Raw genomic sequence first — 20,993 nt, forward strand, 5'->3', positions numbered from 1 at the left:
GGCTCAGCAGTTAAAAAGCACTTGCTGCTCTTACAGAGGACCCAGGTTTGATTCCCAAAATCCACATGGTAGCACACAACTGTCTGCAGCTCCAGTTGCAGAGATCAGACACCCTCCTCTGTACTCCATGGGACCAAGCACAAGACTCCTGTGCACAAGTGGAGCATAGAAATACAGACAGGCAAAACACCCACAGCCATAAAATAGTGCAATTAAAAAATATTTTTATGTTGAGCAAGGAATCTTTAGGCTAGTATGAAGTATAAAAGTATGAGCTAATTTAAAGTAGAAGGAAAATACATAAATAGCCTTCATTTAAAATATTAATCAATCTATAACTATTGGCTTGTAAGTACTGATTAGACATACCTATAAACCCTAACAGAAGTCAATCATTAACACGGAAAGAACGCTTTGCAGCTGGGTGAGCCAGTAGGCCAGACTAACAGAGACCGACATTTGAACAAGTGATAATTTGCAGCAGAAGCTAACCCTCTGAGGAAGGTGTTGATTTCTGAAGGCTGTGTTGGAATAGCATATTTAACTGGGTATATTCCAGGCCCTGTTTCAAACACTAAGCTGTCTTGTGAGACTAATACTGACTGCCAACTTGACAGGCTAGGAGACAACTCTTGACCTAACTGCTAAGGAGTTTCCAGATTAGGATAACTGAGTGAAAAGACCCTCACTAAATGTAGACAGCACCATTCCTGCCTCTCTGCTTCCTGACTGAGGATGCAGTGTGACCTGCCACCTCACTCTCCTGCTGCTCTGCCTTCTCTCTCCATGGTGGACTGTACTGTGAGGCAGAATATACCCGTCCTTCCTTTATAGCTGCTTTTGTCAAGTATCTGATTGCAGCAATGAGAAAAGGAATACAAGTACATAAAAGTAGAAAACAAGGAGTAACCTAACAAAGGAGTCAGCTAACAAAAATGTTTACACCATGTATGGTGAAAACTACAAAATGAAAATGGAAAAAACCTCAAGGCTCAGCTGAATAAATGAAACTACTACATTCATGAATTCAAGGTTTCAGTTTTGTTACCAAAATCAATTCTCCCAAAACTGATTCATAGATTCAGTATAATTCCAATAACAATCCCAACAGTATTTTATGTAGATTCTAAAATATACACAGGATAGTGCAAAGAAACAGAAGAGCCAAAACCATTTCAAAAAAGAAACTGGATTTCTAAAACTGCCTGACTAAAAGCTGAATACTGGATTGCAAGATGGCCACTGGATAACGGTACTTCCCAGGCAAGCCTGGCATCCTCAGTTCAATACCTGGAACCCACATAAAGGTGGAAGGAGGGAATCAACTGCAGAAATTGCCCTCTGACATCTGATTACTTGCTGCCCAATGTGTACACGTGTACACACACTCATAATGAGACTGAAAACAAAGCTGTTGTGTCCAAGAGTATTGCCAAAAAGATAGAAGACAAAACCAATAAAAGAATGCCACAAAATAAATCTGTAAGAAATGAGAATTGGTCTTTGATAAAAAAAAGTGTCATGTCATCTCAAAGGAGAACAGATAAGTCTCAACAAATAGTGCAGAGATAATTGGACACCCACATCCACCCCCCCAAAAAATACTTAATTTCAATCCATACTTCACATCCTATAGACTCAAATTGGTGAGACTTAAGGATATAAAGTAAATAAATAAGTGAAGGAAGGAAGGAAGGAAGGGAGGGAGGGAGGGAGGGAGGGAGGGGGAGAGAGAGAGAGAGAGAGAGAAAGAAAGAAAGAAAGAAAGAAAGAAAGAAAGAAAGAAAGAAAGAAAGAAAGAAAGAAAGAAAGAAAGAAAGAAAGAAAGAAAGAAAGAAAGAAAGAAAGAAAGAAAGAAAGCCAAAATCTTGTGGCCTTTGGGTAGCAAAATGATTCTTGGAAAGAAGAAGAAGAAGAAGAAAGAAGAAAGAAGGAAGAAGAAAGAAGGAAGAAGGAGAAGAAGGAGGAGGAGGAGAAGGAGGAGAAAAGGAGAAGAAGGAGGAGGAGAAGAAGAAGGAGGAGGAGGAGGAGAAGGAGGAGGAGAAGGAGGAGGAGGAGGAGGAGGAGGAGGAGGAGGAGGAGGAGGAGGAGAAGGAGAAGGAGAAGGAGAAGGAGAAGGAGAAGGAGAAGGAGAAGGAGAAGGAGAAGGAGAAGGAGAAGGAGAAGGAGAAGGAGAAGGAGAAGGAGAAGGAGAAGGAGAAGGAGAAGGAGAAGGAGAAGGAGAAGGAGAAGGAGAAGGAGAAGGAGAAGGAGAAGGAGAAGGAGAAGGAGAAGGAGAAGGAGAAGGAGAAGGAGAAGGAGAAGAAGAAGAAGAAGAAGAAGAAGAAGAAGAAGAAGAAGAAGAAGAAGAAGAAGAAGAAGAAGAAGAAGAAATAAGAAAAAGTTATCAAAATTAATTTTTGCTCTGTGAAGTCAGTGCTAACAAAATAAAAAGCCACAAACTAGAAATTACAGATAGTTTATTTGACAAAATATTTGTATCTTGAAACAAAAACTTTCAAACCTCTCAAAAGAAAAGGAAGCACAAAAACACCAGTAAAAATTTGAACAGATGCTTTAGTGAAGAAGAGCCACGGCCCTCAAGCCTGTAGGAGCTCAGCTACTGAAGAAGTACCACAGTGACAACCTACACAAGAAGGAATGGACACGTGCAGGTGCTCAGAGATGAACTATAGTAATACTGTGAGTTGGGGGAAAGACAAGTAACAGAAGCAAGGAATCCAAAATTAAATGACAATAAATCTAGTGTTCCAGGAGTTTCAGATACAAATCTATTTTTTTCAAGTTCAAAGTTTTTTTGTTTACAATGAAATCTTAGAAAACAGTCCAACTCCTCAGAGAAACTAATGACACTTCCCCCACCACACCCCCACCTTCACCCTGGAGACAAAATCTTGCTACTTCTCCTTGGCATGCTTGTACTTAACAAGGTAGCTCAGTCTGAACTTGAATTTCCCAGAATCTCCTGACTCAGGTTCCTGAGCGCTGGCTGGACTTACCGACATGAGGTGCCACGTTACAATGGCACCTTTCCACAAAAAGATACAGGAGCCCTGGCACACAGTCTTATCTGTCTTGCACTATACTTAAGGTGAGGGTGGGGAGAGACAGTAACAAACTGGTGTACATATTACTGTTAACTTTCATAGAAATGTATATTTTCAGGTTATGAAGAATTTTACAGAAAAACAGAATTTAGGAACTAAATTTTTCATCCTATTAAAAATAAGCCCTGCGAACAGGAATTTTGACCTTTCATTCAGGGCAAATTGCAATGCTTCAATTTAAAAAATAACCACTACATCTGTAAACAAGAATCACAATTATTAATCTCATTTAATCTATGGTTTTTCACCAGAATAAACTATAAACTAATTCTTCACTTTAAAAAAAAAGCTGTCTTTAATCATTCAGTATACTAAATTAAAGGTTGAAAAAAATAAAAAGCAATGTACAAAATACTTTTTAAAAATGTTTAACCTTTTAGTACAGAAAGAGTAACATACTTATTGTCAGCTTCAACAGTTTCTTTCATTTAATTATATTGGTCTATTTATTTATTTGGTGTTTCAAGGCAGGGTTTCTCTATGATTTATTTCTTTACACTTGTCTAACTACTTACTGGGTTTTTCAGAGTAGGTTTTCTCTGTGATTTCTTTATATTTATATATTTGTTTTGTTTGTTTGTTTGGTTCATTGGTTGGTTGGTTTTTCATGGCAAGGTTTCTCTGTGTAGCCCAGGCTGTCCTGAAACTCATTCTGTAGCCCAGGATTGGCCTGGAATTCAGAAATTTGCATGCCTTTGCTTGGGATTAAAGGTGTGGGCCACCATGCCCAGTTATTTTAACAACTTCAGACTCATGACCAATTAATCTTCTAAAATCTACTTACAATAAATCAGCATTTACTTTTCCAAGGATGGATATTTTGTGTACATTCTTTTCATTTGTTCAAAGGTCCACAAATTCCAACTAGTTGACATGCCTCTCAAATTAACTTTGTTGAAAGGTTTCCACCTAACGTTTTCCTGCTGTGATTATATTATTAAAGAAATCAAGTCATTAGTTCCATATAGTCTTCATTGATCTGCATTTTGCTGACTATTCAATTTGCTTTGTTTAATTGTGTGTCTCTGTCCTTGTAATTCCTGTAATTGTTCAATGTAGTCTTACTCAAATTCAGGATTAATAGAGGAAAACAACCAAATAAAAAGCACTGTATATTAATACACATGAGTTTGTCACAGTGGCACACACGTGTAGTTCCTAAAGTCTTAGCACATGGAAGGGTGAGGCAGGTAGATGGCCAGACCACCCTGGCTATACAGCAAGATCTTCTATCAACACACCTCTTTAAAAAAAGACATGTATTATCTGAATATATATGATGTATTTGTTCCAATGATAATTACTATCTCAATATAATACTTCCCTCAAATCTACAAAATGGCAATATTCTAAGAGTATCATTCCTTCAACATCTACTATATGAACTATGTCTAAGTGAAAATTCCCCTTTTCAAATGCTTCGCTTCCATAAAGCTGTATAAAAAAGATGAATCCTTGATTTTTTTTCCCCCTGAGTTTCTGAAATAGACTTGATATCCCAACTTCTTAGAAAACAGAATAACAAGTGAGTTCTCGTTGTTGAGACAGTGTCTCAGTTTATAGCCCCTGACTGACCTAAAATTTTTAGGCAGACCACTATGTCTCCCTGGAATTCACAGAGCTTTGCCTCCCTCTTACCTAAGTGCTGAGATTAAAAGGCTTGCCCTAGCATGCTTCCACGCCATATTTTGTTTTTAGGGGAAGGATAACTATGAGCTTTGGGTATGTTATTAAATGACAAATCTCTTTTAAAAAAGAAGTTTATAGCACAAGCACACACTGATCTATTTAGAGTGTACCTTACCTACTTGCTGCACCATAGTTTAACTTAACAATGTATTAACCATCATAGAATAATATTCTTTATTTATAATTATACCTCTATAATATACCATTTGGCACATAAGCCACATTTTAAAAAAAAAAATTGAGAGAGGTAAAACAAGATGTCACTACGTGGCCCTGGCTGCCTGGGACTTGATATGTAGACCAGATGCGCCTCAAACTAACAGGGATCTACCTCCTCTGCCTGAGTGCCAAAACCGGAGGCTAAGAACCAGAGGGGTTATGCAATTTGTCCAATAGTATTACATAATTAATATATGGTAGAGCCAAAACTCAAGCTGAAATCAACTTTTATAACACCACAGATTAAGTTCAAAAGGAAACATTAGACATTAATGTTTAAGAAACCAAAATGCAAAAACTATGCTTCAATTATACAGATGTACATAATCCTAATAACAAGTGGGATCATAATTCCCTATGGAAGTATGAATTCTACAGTAAAAGTCATGTCACCACTGGGCTTTCCACGGCCTCATCTGCATAAGTAGTTTTTATAACGGCCAGTGAACTGAAAAAATGAAGGGATGAGTGGGTGAATAAAAACATGTTGGCACATGGGTGAGAATATGGCACACTCATAGAACATCTGCCTGGCATGCTCAAGTCCCTGGGTTCAATCCCTAAAACTTTACAATAAATGGAGGTACAGTTTTCTGATATCAGATTTTTTTAAGCTAGTCTTTTTATTTTATTTTATTTTTTAATTTTATGTGCATTGGTGTTTTGCCATGGGTGTCAGATCCCCTGGAACTGGAATTACAGACAGTTGTGAACTGCCATGTGAGTGCTGAGAATTGAACCCGGGTCCTCTGGAAGAGCAATCAGTGCTCTTAACCGCTGAGCCATCTCTCTAGCCCCCTCTGGTATCAGATTTTAAAATTACATATATTTAAAAAAAAATGGAAGGAGAAAAACATAAATAACAATGCTTACAAATTAACATAAACATTCTAGTTTATTTGAATCAATTCAATTTCATCAAAGAAAGGAAACCAAATATACCCGTTCACTGAATAAATCAAAGAGGATGAATTAAAGAGAAACAAGACTATCACCATGAGGGAAGATGATGTAGTATTAACAGATGCAGAGAGAATAAATAACTACTCACACCGCCTGCTTTGCATCCATCTTCTCCACCAAGGAGAATTGAGTAGAAAACTGGAAAAGGTAGAAGAAACATAGTTAAAAAGTAAATGAATTCAAAATGAGAAAAGAAGACAGTAAGAGAATACCTAGCCACTTTTTCAATTAGTGTTTGTCTACAGAGGCAAAATAATCACAAGCCTGAATTAGGTACTTCCAATGTTTCAATTGATACAGGAATTAAACAATTCTAATATGACCTGGTTTTTAAAAACAAAGACAAAATGGATTTTAGAAAGTGTGTGTGTGTGTGTGTGTGTGTGTGAGAGAGAGAGAGAGAGAGAGAGAGAGAGAGAGAGAGAGAGAGAGAGAGAGAGAGAGAGAGAGAGAGAGAGAGAACGAACTATCAAGTTTGAAGGGCTTATAACAACCTATGACCATCAAACCACATCAGACATCCAAAAACTCAGGACTGTAAAAGACTCAGCAGTTAAGAGCATTTATTGTTCTTACAGAGGACCCAGGTTTGGTTCTCAGCACCCATATGGTAGCTTGCAACTGCCTGGAACTCTAATTCCAGGGGATTTGATGCCCTTTTCTGGCACTGAATGTACATGGTGAACAAACACAGATGCAGAAAAAAAAATTCATACTTATAAAAATTAAAGTAAATCTTTTCTTTTTAATTATTTCCAAGGCATCTTGAAATTGTTTTTTAAGGCATTACATTAGTGCTTAGGAGATGGCTCAATGGTTAGTGTTTAGTGTTCCTGCAGAGGTTCCTAACTCAGTTCAGAGTACCCACATCAGGCAGGTTACAGCTCCAGGGAATCCAATGCCATCTTCTAGCGTCTGTTTTCAACCTGTGAGTCATGGCCCACTTGGAGATTGCGTACCAGATATTTACATTACAAATCCTAACAGTAGCAAAATTACAGTTAGTGATGAAGTAATTTTATGGTTGGGGTCACCACAACATGAGGAACTTAACTGAAAGGCCACAGCATTAGGAAGGTTGAGGACCACTGAATCTAGAATCTAGACAGGCACAGAGAAACGCAAGTGTGTACACAAAATAAATAAATAAATAAATCTTTTTAAAAGGGTTTATACTGAGCTAATTTTATCTTACTAGGATCAATGTTATAGTTTCATTATCAATTAAAATCCTTTGTTTTAGATGATTAAGGTAACTAGTATCTACAAAAGAGTAAAATATATTTAGGAGTAAAATGTCTAGGTGTAAGCATATTAGTAATATAGCACACAGCTGGATAAACCTCTATAAGAGAACTAATGCAAAGCACAATGTCTTCCAATGCATCCCACTGAGTCCTATCCTTATCCTTAAATACACAACAAACTGTGAAGTGAATATAACATGATGGATCATAAAGATTCCACGAAAAAATTAGACTGGATAAGAGAACAGAATGGAGTAATACTAGAGTCATATTATATTGGAATTATATAGGTTATATACTAATAGTCATTAATAATAAATATATAATACAATGTATGAATAAATATAATCTATATAACTAGATAGTAGAATCATAGCAATGGCAGTGGTAGTTTAGTGAAATAAAGGAAGTTAAGCTAAGCCCAGAATTGGGGAATTCCAATAAACAATCTACCACAGAGATGCCCCCCAAAGTTAGAAAACTCTTTGCGGTAAAGTATAGCTAATATAAAAACTGACTACATGTTATGTAAGCAACAGTGTTTAAGCAGTGTCTTTCCCACCCTAGACTAACACTCTTATCCTGCTATCAGAGATTTATTCCCTAGAGAAGTTTATCAGTAGGTCTCTAGAATAGGGATCATGGAAAAGAAGTTGGGGAAAAATAATTCTTGAAAAGGAGGGTTAGACAAGTTTCAAAAATGAAATCTATCCAGGATTAGCATCTGTTCCCATGTCCAGTCTTTTATAAATGGCTACAACTTTCAAAATGGGGGTGGGGGTAGACCAGGCACTGCATTCATATGTTATACAAACACTCATATGCATAAAATTAAAATAAATCTTTTATTTTGGTCCAAAATCCTATTTCCAAATCTTTGTGGGAGGTTGGGGAGGGGGGTTTATGACAGGGTTTCTCTGTGTAGCCCTGGCTGTCTTGGAACTCACTTTGTAGACCAGGCTGCCCTTGAATTACAGAGATCCACTTGCCTCCTCTGCCTGTGCCAGGATTAAAGGCGTATGCCACCATTGCTCAGCTTATTTCCAAGTCTTTTGTCAGGACTAAAGTAGATTTCTCTAAGAAATCTGAAGTGTTTTAAAGATTAAAAAAAAAAAAAAAATCACCACCACTACAGATATCAGCTATAACTCCCAAGAAAATGGCCTGACTTCTAAATAGATGAGGACTATAATCTAATCATTCCCAACATTCTCATAGCTCATGATGTGCTTTTAGCTGCTAAATGTAAGTAGTCAAAACTACCAGGTATTTCATGGAAGAAAGCGTAGAGAAAAGAAATGACTGGATCAAACAGATTTTAAAAGAAACACCCAATACTGTCAGTGAGATCAGAGAAAAATATAACAGGAAAGAGTCACTATCAAAAATTAACTAAAACAGACTTTAAATTAAACTATGATAGAAATCATGGAAAAAGGAACAGCTTTAGAAAAGGAAACCGAAAACTATGTAACTAAAACAAACAACAAAAACTTAGGAGGAAAAAAACCACAATTTAGTTAAAATGGCTCAGTATGGTTCACTAACCAATACAAGTTTCAGAAAAGGGCATGTGGGGTGGCGGGGAGGTTTGTCATAGAACAAATTCAATAAATACCTTCCAGAACTAAAAGTCAGAAATGTGCACACTGAAAAGCAATTCTTGAGAGTTAAGTACAATATATGAAAAAAATCAATGTTGGTCTAGAAACTTAATTGTGGACAGAAGACTGCAAACGTGCTTGCCTGAAGGTTGACCTCAGAGCCTTGAATTTTAGGCCAAGTGTTCTGACACTGAGCTGTATCTCAGAGAAGGAAGAAAGTGGGGAGGGAAGAGGAGGAAAAGTAAGGAAGAGGGGAATTGGGAGGCGCAGGAAAGCATGTAGGCATTTTTGCCATCTAACATATTTCAAAAGCAGCATCAAATTCTAGAAGGTAATAGTTTTGCAAATTTCATTTTTAATCCCCAATCTAGAATTCCATATCCCATAAATCCTAAGTCAAATTCTAGGACATAAAAGTTCAGAAAAGCAATCATAAAGATCAAGTTGACTGCCAGTTATGGTGATACACATCTGTGATTCTCTACCTTCTTAGGGCTGGAGCAGGAAGCTCAAGGCCAGCTTTAGCAACACAGTAAACCAACTCAAAAAAAGTGGGAGGAAGAAAGAAGGAAAACACACAAGCAAACAAGAAAAGTCAATCACACCGTAAACTCAATTTGTTGAAATCCTATTGTATTAACAAGATATGACAAATTACCTCTTTAAATACTGCCTGTTCATAACAATGCTGTTTGTGTTGTGTGTCTTTCACCTAATGTTAGGGCTTGGGAAATTTCTAATAGCTCTATTTCTTCTCATAGGGCATCTATTAGATGCTACAAACATTATGACCATTGTATCAACTAACCATTTTATTTTATATTTAAAAAGATTCTTTTCATTTTATCTCCATGGTGTTATACCTGCATATATGTATTGCATCAAATGTGTGCCTGGTACCCAAAGAGGCCAGAAGAGGGCAGCAAATCTCCTAGAACTGGAGTTATATACAGCTGTGAGCTGCCATGCAGGTGCTTGGAACCAAATCTGGGTCCTCTCCAGGGACAAGTGCTCTTAACAAACCATTGAGTCTTCTCCAGCCATACAATTAACCATTTTAATAGCTTAGTAGTGATCCACTGCAAGGATACATGAAAATGTTTGTAATTCCGTATTTTTATCTTTAAATTCTTTAATGAATACTTATATTTTCTACTTTTTACTTTCAAAATCTGTTGAGGCTAGGCGGCAGTGGCGCACACCTTTAATCCCAGCACTCAGGAGGCAGAGGCAAGAGGATCTCTGTGAGTTCGAAGCCAGCCTGGTCTACAGAGTGAGATTCAGGACAGGCACCAAAACTACACAGAGAAACCCTGTCTGGGGGGGTGGGGGGAGAATCTCTGTTGAGCCTGGTGGTACATTCTTTTAATTCTAAAACTTGGGAGGCAAAGATAGGTGGATCTCTAAATTTAAGTCCATCCTGATCTACAGAGAGTTTTCCAGGTTCCAGGACAGCCATGCCTACAAGGAGAAACCCTGTCTTGAAGGGGGGAAAAATGAATCTGTAAGTTGTCCTATATACATTATCTTACTATCATGGCTGTTTCAAATTACAATGACAAAACGGTAAAAATGTCAAGCAACAAGCTGAACAAAAAGAATGACTGCAACATCACAAATACTTGTAATCAAAAGGAAAAACAATTTAGTACTCAATTCAAAAAATCATCTACTTCAGAATGAATGTTTTTCAGAGAGTAACTTAATGTCAACAAAAATGCAAAACCAAAACAATAGCCTCTGGTAGATTTCTCAAGGTAAAAACCTTGAGAAAAAACTAGCCTTCCTATTAAACATATTCTACTTAAAAACAACAATTTTACATCAATTCTGGTACCATCTACTTTTTGTTTGTACTGTTGTATTGGTAAGAATTAAACCTATTCATGTTTTTAAATAAGTTTCCTAAATCACATAACCTTCCTCATAAATGTTATATGAAACTTTCATAAACACTAATATAAAAGATTAACAATTAGATAATTACTAGCACAGTAATTATGTTTAATTTATCTAAGAACATATATATAATACTCATTTTCACTTGTAAGCAACATGTTATCAGCTTTTATTTGATGCCTATTTAGCAAAACTGTATTATAATGTTCAATATTTTCCATTTTAGTTAGCATATTCTTGTAATTCCTGATATTGAATATGTCTTTAAGTATTTAGTGCTGAAAGGTGATATCCATATGTATACCAACACTGCAAATTGTAAATCTCTGGAAGAATTACTTCAGTATATAAGCCTAAAGACACAAAAATGGCTACAAACCCATACAACCAAACATACAAGACTATATTCCTCAAATGTTGCTGTATCTAACACAATGAAAAGCAATTGCAATGCCCTATGGAAAACCAACACCTGCAGGAAAAGATGCAGTTTGGCAAGTGCTGGGCCTGTCCATTCATCACTTAGCTCTCAAACGTTCAAGCACTCCTCCTCTCCCTTCCTGTGCACTCAGTGGACAGAGTAAAAGCGCACAGAGCTTACAGTGTTCTTGCTGAGCTCACAACTACACAGCTGAACCTATTACTGGCCTAAAAAACACTGTCTTTCAGAGAACAAGTTTTAATGTGGACTCAAGTTCAGACAGAATATCTGCTCTATAGAAAAAAAAAAAAATCAATCCCCATCAAAACGTTACTATTTTTAAAAGGCTCAACTAATGAAGGTGCCTAAAACTAACACTAAAATATGAAAAACATGAAATAATATCTACATTGTGCAAGGTAAATGCAACATATACATGTAACCCTAACAATTTCACAGTCCACAACATCTCAAAATATTATTCACTCAACAGTATCTTTGTAAAGATTCTGAACAATGGTTTCTTCTTAAGTTAGTGGATTTAATCCATTATGTGGGGCTATTTCATTTTATCTATATCTTACAGCATATTGTTAGTATTTTACAAAGCTTTAGATATTATGAAAAAGAGTTGGAACATTTTTTTGGCATGTTACTAAACCATAAAAGGCCTGTCAAAAAACAAGGAGAAACTGTCTAGCTGGTTGATCATGCTGTGCTGGCAATTTCTCAAACATCTGCTAAAGGTCAGATTTCCATTGCATGGAACCAATCAATGGAACTACACAATTCTCCCAGCACTCTAAGAAGCTAAACAAAGACCACTATTTTACATAAGTAACAGAGCACACTTGGCTTTGTAACAAATTACAGCAAAGTCTAATTCTTTCTTAGCAGAGAATTCACACGTTCAAAGAACACTTCTGAAATTCAATTTATATTTTTAACTTAAATTATGTTTACTGTGTTTACAAAGTATGAATATCATAAAAACTCTACCTTTCCATTTGGTAAAAACTTGATTTTTACTTTTATATTACAAAAAGTACAATATGTCCTAATGAAATTTTAAGACAATTTTAACAATAAATGTAGCTGTTTTTACAATCTGAATATGTGTTAATAGGTTACTTCCTTCAGTGGAACTCATTCTGCAGCTCATTCACATTTGTTGTATTTCTCGAAAGCAGTATTGTTATAGTAACATTAAGATTTTTTTCTCTGTGATCAGAGAGACTGATATCAGGACTGGTGAGACTGCTCAGTGGTTAAGAGTGCTTACTGCTCTTGCAAAGGACCTGGGCTTGCTTCCTAACACCTATGATCAAGTGGCTCACACCACCTATATAACTCAGGCTTCAGGGAATCTGATACCCTACTCTGGCCTCCATGAGCTCCTGCAAGCACATGGTACACATAAGCCTACAAACAACATATATAGTAATTTTTAATGTGACTGTCACCAAATTTTTTTTTAAATGTTTTTGCTCAAAACACCTAAAAACATTCCATACTCTACAACTCAGGAAATCTGAATAGCTATTTAAACAATAATTGAACACAAATTACTAAAGTATAAGGAAATTATCCTAAGTATGTTCAATCTATGGGAGGTTCAGGGAGTGGACATTTGTATGTTTTGAGACATGGGCTCACTATGTAGCCCAGAATAGACTGAACTCCCCATACCCCTAAAACAGGGTTTCACTATGCTGCCTTGGCTGGCCTGAAGTGCACTAGTACACCAAGCTGGCCTCCAACTCCAAAGAACCACCTTCCTCTGACTTACTGAGTGCTGAGAATGAAGGCAAGCATCACTACACCTGGCTGTTTTTCTGTTTGTTGTTTGTTTGTGTAGACAAAGTCTCTATTATGTAGCTCTAACTGTCCTGGAACCCTCTAAGTAGATCAGACTGACCTCAAACACAGAGATCTACCTCACTCTGCATCCTGAATGCTGAGATTAAAGGCATGCTCTACCATGCCTGGCCTCTGGCTCCTTTTTTTTCTTTAAATGGTACATTTAAGATAAAATTTAAAGTCAATATACTTTTCAAATTATTCCCTATATATAGCTAAATATGCTGCTGTCAAAGTTTCGTAAGTATATTACAAGAATAAATTACAAAGAACCAGAATGGCAATATCTTCTAATAGAAGTTCTGAATGTATTTAGTCAATATATGAATGGTCTTGAGAATGAGTAAATTTAAATGTCAGTGGCCATTTCCTTGTGGATAAAAGTCTACCAAAATAGCCTTAGCGCTTGGGAGGTAGAGGATCTCCGAGTTCCAGTCCAGCCAGAGCTATGTAGTGAGGTGCCCCCGGAACGGACACTCTCTCACCTGTTGACTGCCCACAGGCTGTGCAGGTTCTCAGCCTTGTGAACTGCCTGCCATGTGGGGGTGGGCTTTGGTGGTGCCCTGTCTTGAGAGCCCTTTCTCCTCCTATGGTAACTCCACACCCACACTACTGTAAGGAACCCCCAATAAAGATGGACTTTGGTGCTGTCTCTACTTTGGTCTGTCCAAGGCTCCCTATCTGGGATGAGCAAACATTTGTGTTGTGTCTCCCTAAGGAAAGTTTTGTCACACAACAATACTGTAGAAAATATTGACAGTTTGGACATACTTTCTCTTGAGCCACTGAGGAAAAATGAGACTCAAGTGATACTTAATTTTATTTCTTGTAATGTCTTCAAACTTATACATAGGAAATCTGGATGGGATGGAGGAATGGAGAGCCACTGAATAACTAACACCTGCTTAGTGTCTCCTCAATGTTATTAATTTGAGATTAACTTGGAAACAGTGCAAGATTGACTAGATATTTGTCAGGATACATGACACAGAAATACTACACTATTGTAATTTTCAAAATGTGGTTGCCAGCTAGCGTTGTTGGGAGAACCTTCATTTCTCTGTTTAAAAAAAAAGCCTTTAAAGGGACTTTGAAGTATGCCTAAAGTTTTGAGCTACTATGATTGAATTAAAAATAATATAATTTTTGTACAGACCTGTCAAAGATTAAGTATATTAGTATGATTATATTTTTTGGAAAATAACAGTCATCATTTTTATTTAGAATCATTAGCCTTATATAAAGTAAAGATTATTAGCATGAAAATGTGATTGAAACATTTTAAAAAATTAAAAATGTCTTTTTCTTATATGGCTTTCTAGCTTATTCTAGTTTATTATTTTATTACTGGCTTATTCCAGTTGTGTAGGCCCTAACTAAACAAAAAAACTGATTCGTTAAGGCCCAACTTACAAATCTCATACATGAAAGCAGACCATACACATAAAATTAAAATAAATATTTTTAAAAGGTGGCATGCTTTTAACATATGGATGTTAGATCATTAGCCTATTAAATGTTATAAACACAATAAAAACTTACTTTTCTACCTATACGGCTCTCAATTAAAGGATTTATCTTTTTCAAGTATACAGAGTATGAAAAACAGCTGTGATGGTCTGACTGAAACAGAAGACAGAATTAAACTATACCACTTATAAAGCACAATGGTAATTTTCCCATTTTCATATTAAATATAAAAATGATAAAAACTCTCAAACTCTCTTGTGACAAGATATAGAACACAAATAGAAATCTGCCTGTATAGTTACTTCCTAACACACTTGTTTATACTCTTTCTCTCAAAAACCTTTATTAAAGTTAGAATATATCAGCTAATCATCACCAAGTAACAGTCCCTAAAGTCATCTCTGTCTAGAATCCTAGGAGCCAGATGAAGCTAAGATATAACAATCACCAGATTCTTGTGAGTTCTTTTAATTGCACACACTTTCTTTGAAGACTGGGCCATTAAGTTATTGATCATTACATCTGAACCATCTACTAAAGCCCCCACCACCCGCTCACCCATGTATCCACAACTAGATTTAATAAAGAAAATATAAGACACTGTGGTAAATGCTTAACATAATTTCCTCAAATTCTTCTAACAGTCGTTTAGGCAAAATATTCTCTAGTTGATAAATCAGGAAAAAGTCTCTTCTCTGGTTAGATATTTTAAAGACACACAGGAAAAAGCTATGAATATCTGTTTCAAGTCACTAATTCAACAAGTATGTAGGAAAGTATGTGAGGCTGAGGAAAACTCGGCAGCAATCAACCAAGCAGAGAACAGAAGAAAAGGCAGAGGAGTTCCAGGAAGAGGGGAAACCACAGAAAGCAGTAAAAGGTACTGCCACGTCCTGAAGAACCAAAGTTCTCCTAACATCTATAAATTCAAGGGACCTCCATTCCCCTTTGCATATGGCTTAGACTGAATTCTGATAGCAACCTCATTCCTCAACCTCTCAAAGAATTCCTTACATTCTGTTACTGGGAGACAGTGTAAAAAAAGGAGAATGGACACAGATGCTTGCTGTCTCAAGCTGTTAATGCTTGGGAAGTTTAAGAGAGGATTGATCCTACCCAGGAGTTAAGGACCAGCCTAGGCAACATACCAAGACATCATCTTTTAGAAACAATAACAAAAAAATCAGTCAAAAAACCAAAAACCAACCAACCAGGGGTTCATCTTTCTTAGTAGGCTGTGGCAATGGGTCCAGGGAAGCTCTAAGTCATTCACTCTTGCTCCTGACTCAACTACCACAGTCAAGATGCAGCATGGCAGCCAAAGCTTTTGAGGGTACCTTGGTGGTTGGTGATTTATTGAATTAGAACTGTCCTTAGTAGCTACAATGTAAAAGTCTCTGGAGGTGTGTGCTGACTCTAGAGGAGGCACAAAAGAAAAATCTCAAACTGCAATGACCAGTTCACATGCCTGTCAGGACTTCCAGAGTCACTACAAGAAAAACTGCTTTTTCTAAAACATGCGATTATCCTAGATGGAGTCCTTCTGAGAGACAGTTATACAGACAGGAGCTATGGTGGTCTGAATGAGATGTCACCATAGTCTCAGCTCTTGAATGTTTGATCCCTGTTGGTGGTGCTTGTTGGAGGATGTGTGGCACTGGGGAGAGCTTCCTTCCCTTCTGCTGCTTCCGGCTTGTGGTTCAGGACATAAGGTGTTAGCTTCCCAGTTCCAACTGCATGCCTCTATTCTGCCACTGTAGACCCTTACCCCTCTGGAACCACACACCTCGTTCATGTGTTTTATCACAACAGAAGAGTACAGGAGCCATCCATAGTAAGCTAGGAATGGAGGTAGAAATCAACCTTACAGATGTCTGCCACCTTCTTTCCCCTTCTGGTACTTCTAGGGATTCATCCCTAGATGCATGCACTCTACCATTATGTTTTATACAGAATATTCACAGACCCTCCTCCCCCTTCCTTATCACCTTATATCTTCAAGTACTCCTCCTAATCATTTCATTTTGTATTCTCATATCTGTACTCTCTATTTTCACTTAATGCTCCCCCCTTTTTTATCCAATTTTCCTGTTCTAATCATCATCCACAAAAATCACACAGTAGCTAGTTGATAAATTAAAGAGCTAATGTCAACATATCCTGGTAATAAATAAGACAGATGACTGGCCCCTTTTTACTGCCCCACCCAACTCCTTTGTTTTCATCATCATATTCAATCACTTTAAATTATTCAGTTTTTCCAAAGCTACCATCATCTTAATATTCTACTCTGCTCATTCCATTTTACATTTTTAGTGCTGGTGTTTCTAAATTTTATTAAATTTTATTATTCTATGGCAATTTCATGCATATACATAATGTATTTTGATTATACCCATCTCCCATTCCTACCTCCTCATCACTCCCAACACATTCCTTTCCTACCTTCTTGTCATTTTGTTTTTTCTTTTTCATTTTTTGAGGGGGAATTCACTTACTCCAGTTAGTGCTGCCTGATTGTGAGTGAGGACGGGCAACTACCCATAGCTACAGTCTAAATTTTAAATACTGAATAAAGTGTATACCAAGTTTATATATTCCAGAATACTTTTGATTAACAGCACTTACTATTTACACTAAGCAGTGCTCTGAATGCTGCATATGTATGATAGTAAATGACTGACTGGTCATTGCAGCTGGTGAGATCTTCCACAGGAGGAAATAATTCTAGAGTGGTTAAATGAGAAAGAAACAAGCGAGCAAAACAACTGTCTAATGATCCAAGGGACTTATCTCATTAAGAGCTGGTTTGCTAGCAAACAAGTAAAAAAATAAAGTATCCTAAGTCACCAGGGAGAAATAATCAATTTGGGGGCTTACTATATAATTTCCTCCTAATTTTACCCTCACGCTGAGCATAAAACAGTTGTCAGTTCCTCTTAGTAAAGCTCTGACACAGGAAACATACAACATGATTTCAACTATATCACATACATAAAATATATAAAGACAGCTTTATGTGTACATGTATTTGTTCTTTTGGGCTCTCAATTCTCTTCATCTTCCCAGGAGTTGATGACAGTCATGTGCTACCAAATCATGCTATTCTTTTAGATTTAATAAAAAGGAACAAGTAAACTTAAATTTTATAATATATATATTATAATTATATAATAATATATAGTATTTTCTAATATATTATATATACATACATATATATATATATATATATATATATATATATATATATCCTCTGTAACTTCTAATAATCCAGTAGCATGTTATGCACATGGTGCAAATCAATAGGTGCCTTATAATTCAAACTGTAACCCACAGAGAATGAAAAAATGTCTTTAAACAAAAAGATGGCAAGTCTGGCAAGATGGCTCAGACAGTAAGGTGCCTTCTGCCAAGACTGACAATCTGAATCTCAGAACACACACTGTAAAAGACCCAGCTCCAAAATGCTGTCCTCTAACCTCCACACATATGGTGGGGCACACAAAATAAGTAGGTGAGTAAAATAAAATAATGGCACAAAAATTTTTAAGTGCCAAACAAAGTCTTGGCTGGACTTCTAGTCAATAGGTACAACTCTTGCCTGCCTTGATGTGTTTGGCCATTGAGCCAACCTATCAGCAAAAGTAGTACAATACTTCTCTAACTACCCTTTTCTTTAATATCTACAGCATGTAGTGTAATCATACATTATGATGTGAGAAATAATCTTTAATTCTGGGGTGGTTCCCACTCCTGCCACAAAATATATCCTACCTTCTCTGACGTAACTTCTTTAACTCTCTAACAATTTAATTTCAACAACTACCCAGAAATTAGGGGTAGACTCCACTGTATAAAAGCTCAGTCCTCATCACATACCTATTAACACAGTTTAGTGTAGAAAGACTAAAATGGTACAAATGTTTTGTGAAAATTATCAGTTATAGTGTAAAGGTGTGGAATGAAACCTTCGTGTATAGGAAACTTTTATAAAATTGATATTCCAATTCAAAAGAGGGGTAGGGCTTACTCCTACAGGATTGCCCTCACTTTAGACACCAAAGGGAAGTACAGGGTTACTCAAACTTCTCTGCAACCAATTATTAGCTACAAAATCAGAATTTCCACAACCACCTCCCTTCTCTGGTTTAGTAATTTACCGAACAATTCGCAAAGCTCAGAAAAGTAATTACTGTTAGTGGTTTATTATAAACAATGCAGTCTAGTAACTGTCAACTGAAAGAAATATAGAGAACAGGAGTGTTTCCATGCCCTCCACCATTTTGCCCATTCTTTCAATACACTTGGTTTTTCAACATGGCGCTTACCCAAGCCCATCTGTCATCGAGGGGTTTTTAATAGCAGCTTTCTCACAGGTCAATGTGGTGATATATTGTGTCCCCCAAAGTACTGTGCACCCTAATAAAGCTTATCTGAGGATCAGAGGAAAAAGTCAGTCACTATATTAAACATAGAAATCAAGCAATGGTAGCACACGCCTTTAATCCTAGCATTGGGGAGGCAGAGATCCATCTGGATCTCTGAGTTCAAGGCCACACTGGGGAGCCAGGCATGGTGACACACTCCCACCCTTAATCCCAGCATTAACCATAGAGGTCTGTACAGATAGGAAGTGGTGAAGCTGGGCAGAGAGAGAAAGTGAGATCTGGAACAAAAAGGCATACAGGCATGATTATACAGGAAGTAGGTCTCTTTGGCTGAGGATTTCCAAGTGGTAAGAACATGGCTGGCTTCTTTCTGCTTTCTTGATCTCTCAGATTTTACCCCAATATCTGCCTCCAGGTTTTTTTTTTTTATTAATAAGAATGTTTAGCAATTCATCTTACAGGTCAAGGCTATGGCTATTGAAGATGAACTATCTACAACCTCTTTCCCTTCCTTCAGGAATTAGGAAGCAAGGATGGAAGTTCAACTTCTAATCAAGGTGCGGTTTTTGCAGTGATCAATCCTTATCCTGAAGCCATCTAGAAGCCTACCAAGGTTCATCTTCTCACAGAACAAGACTCTCTTATAACCATTTTATCTCAATAAATCCCAAGTATTCAGTAGTCTGCATTAGAAACCACAAACAACAAATAAATATTTCCTATGCCACAACTGTGTATACATTAGCCGAATACATTAATCATCTCTCTTCATTCTAAGTACTATTGATAAGTTTACTTCTTAAACTTTGGATGAGTCTATTATGTTACTATTTAATTAACACTTGATATTTATATATTCAAATACCTTTACTAAGACTCAATATATAAAAGTAATTGAGTTTTCTGATTTCGTTCATGAATATTACAAAATTCACTGAGTTTGTTAGTCTTTTGTTATTAATGTATCTCAAAGAATTCAAGATAAATATTACAAACGTCTAAGGCTCCTTTTGGTTATGAAGTCAACAAACGTACTGCCTGCTAAGTAGCGTCCCCAGCACTAGGAATGTGGCAGCTACAAAGCAGACAAATTCGTTTCGTAATTCAATTCCAGTGCACAAAACAAAGGGTGAAAAAAAGCACAAGGTAAAACAGAGTAAGATAAAAAAAAATATTGTGAAGGGAAATGGTGAATTTTAGATAAGGTTTCCAGAGTCAGCCACAAGTGGCAAATATGTTGATATTTCAACAAACTTAAAGGAAGTGAGGGACATGCAGAAATCTTAGGAAAGAGCATTCAACATAAGACACCCAAGTGTTAAGGTTACAAAGCAAGACCATATTAAGCATATTCAAATAGCAAATAGGACCACTACATATGAACTAGTAACAGAAGACAACATCAAAACGAGATATGGAGAAGATGCAGAGCTGCTCAGGTTACTACAAAGCCTCTATATTAAGTAGCTTAGAAGTCTTTTTGGAGACTTTAATCATAGGAAGGCATGACTGATTGTTATAGACACTACACATTTTTATGAGTAAGGAAGACTAGTTAGGCAGTTAAGTACCTACCTACTAGAAACTAATTAATGGGCTACTAGAACCAGTTAGAAAGATAATGAATGATCTAGGCAAAATACAATGGTGATTTAATTAAAATAGTAACAAAGGAGGTATGATATGGTGGGATTCTGGCTATTCTGAAAGTTGAACCAAAAAAAAAAAAAAACTTTTGTTAACCATCTGGATGAACTGTAGGAAAAAGATTAAAGGATATCTATCTATAGGGAACCTGGACAAGACTAATGATGATATCATCACTGGATGGGGAAGACGCAGAGCAGGTTAATTTCTATCAGGAGCTCAATCATGGACCTGCTAAATTGGACATGGTTCAGTTATTTTAAGCAAAAATATCTAACTGAATGTTCCACATGGTTCAATCCATATCTTGCCAGAACATTCATAATATGCAGTTTTCCTTTTTTATATTTAGCACTATTACATATGAAAAGAATAAGATTGTGTGCAACTGTTCATTTAGACAAAGAAACTCCAGACAGGTACATTTAAAATTAGTAAAGATGATTTCTTAAAAGAAAAGACAAAGAGTTGCTGGCCAG

The 20,993-nt window shown here is 36.6% G+C and overlaps 1 protein-coding gene across 7 annotated transcripts in view; it reads right to left on the reverse strand.

Moving 5' to 3' along the window:
* Jmjd1c (jumonji domain containing 1C) overlaps window positions 1-20,993 on the reverse strand; it is a 187,822-nt gene that overhangs the window by 121,174 nt on the left and 45,655 nt on the right. For 2 of the 7 annotated variants that reach the window (XM_076557063.1, XM_006972748.4), the window contains exon 1: window positions 6,067-6,116. The exons of the other annotated variants lie outside the window; for them this stretch is intronic. The gene's annotated coding sequence lies outside the window, so the exon portion shown is untranslated. Of the gene's footprint in view, window positions 1-6,066; window positions 6,117-20,993 lie in introns of those variants that run through there. 7 annotated transcript variants of the gene reach the window in all.

Source organism: Peromyscus maniculatus, chromosome 21, assembly GCF_049852395.1.
Source record: "Peromyscus maniculatus bairdii isolate BWxNUB_F1_BW_parent chromosome 21, HU_Pman_BW_mat_3.1, whole genome shotgun sequence".
NCBI lineage: Eukaryota > Metazoa > Chordata > Mammalia > Rodentia > Cricetidae > Peromyscus > Peromyscus maniculatus.